This window comes from Penaeus monodon, chromosome 15 (genome assembly GCF_015228065.2).
Source record: "Penaeus monodon isolate SGIC_2016 chromosome 15, NSTDA_Pmon_1, whole genome shotgun sequence".
In the NCBI taxonomy this organism is placed as follows: domain Eukaryota; kingdom Metazoa; phylum Arthropoda; class Malacostraca; order Decapoda; family Penaeidae; genus Penaeus; species Penaeus monodon.
The window spans coordinates 39,407,478-39,409,293 of NC_051400.1; positions in this window are offsets into that span (position 1 = coordinate 39,407,478).

Genomic DNA, 1,816 nt, shown 5'->3' on the forward strand with positions numbered 1-1,816 from the left:
ATATTACTTTGACAAATTAAAGATAATTGTTCAATTTAATATATCGAAGTGGCGTAATTTATTTCATTTCAGCTGCTGTAGTGTTGGTACACTTAATATCACATCAAGGATAGGAAACAGTATAATTCACTAAAACGTCATGGCCTCAATATATAGTTTTCTATTCTGTTTTCCGTAGTTTTCCAGGTAATTCTTGGGATAATAAAATGGTGAATTATTTTTGTATTATAAACTTTTCTAGTGCCATTTGCTTGCTGCTGATTTATTAATAGTTTGGTGTATTATGATAACTAGATAAAAAAAAAAACTACGTGTTCAGGGGAGGATCCATATGTAAGGGGTGAGGACCTGTGCTTATTAGTGTATATTATGGTATTTGGTGTCGAATAAATATAGATAACCGTAGGCCTATGATAGGGTAAAAACAAATTGGACATACACGAAGGTAAAAACGTTTTATAATCCAATTAGTTCCGGTACAGTTATGCTCATTCACTGCACAATAACATCATATTCCTAATACCATACATAATTCATCTAAACACTATATTGTAACCAACTGACTTAAAAATAACTTGAACTTGCACAATAATTGCTCAGCGAATTCACTCTTGCTAATATCTAATCATCAACACAATGAGAAGCATAAATATGAAGAAGCATACAAGCTAAATTACAGGCAAATTAGGTAAATTATTCTGTTTGTGTGTATTATCAGTAATTAGGAAATGCCTGTGACTCATATCTAAGGTTAACTCTGTCCGTTCATCTTAAAGTCCATCGTCCACTGCTGACGAAAGTTCGCTGGAAACCGAAATAGTATATAGTTTCCCGCCCTTGGATCTCGGCCATGAGTATTGCATCACTGATTGTTATCTGTAAGAATTTCTTTGTAATATCCAGCAAAATACGGTTGTTCTCGCAGTGCGTTCCTCGTGTGCAGTGCAGACGACACACGATGAACATCATTTTACCGTCTCGTATAATTCATTAGAGCGAAGTCCCAGCTGGAAGACAATGCAACGAAACTGACAAGTGTTTTATTATCCGATGCCATTGCTGGTGGAATTCCTTGGTTAATTCATATGAAAGGAAAGTTTGAACGTCGTACATTTTTCAGAAAGCAAGGGTTGTCTGTATCACGACAGTTCATCGAAATGATTCTGCTTCATTAATCGTAAATAGGCCGTCCATGCGGCATGAATACGTCTTTTCCTTTAATCTTGAAATTTCTTGGAGTTTTTTAATAACTTGGTCTTATCTAAACTTCTTTTATCTGCAAGAATACTAAACCGTCGTTTATTAAAGTTATAGGAATTGTACGACTATGTACGGAGCTGCTATCGGGCCAGTTCTGTAATATATAAAGGGCTACATGCAAAATAGATCAGGAACTCCACTGTATCTTTCAATGTATTTTACAACTAACCATGTCTGTGTAAAAGATGTAGGTGTTACTATCTCTTGATGTACAGTATTTGTCTAAGTAACAAATAAAGTATTTGCGTCTACGAGTATGAAATGATTATTTTTTCAGTTTCTATTAACTATTAAAGTCTTGTCCTTTTAACGCACGAATGCTTACATCGCCCAGTCGTTTTTATTATGAGTATTTCTCAGAATATTCTATAATACGAAGTTATTGTATTTTCATCTCATACTTTTATTTACAGATGAGATTAGAATACGTATCTAACATAGCCTATAGGAAATGGTTACTAAAAAGAGATTTCGCTTCGAAGCAATATTTTGTCATTCGATGGTCGCTCGCCTCGGATGGAAAAGAAAAATCATCATCAAGAAAGGAACACTGAAT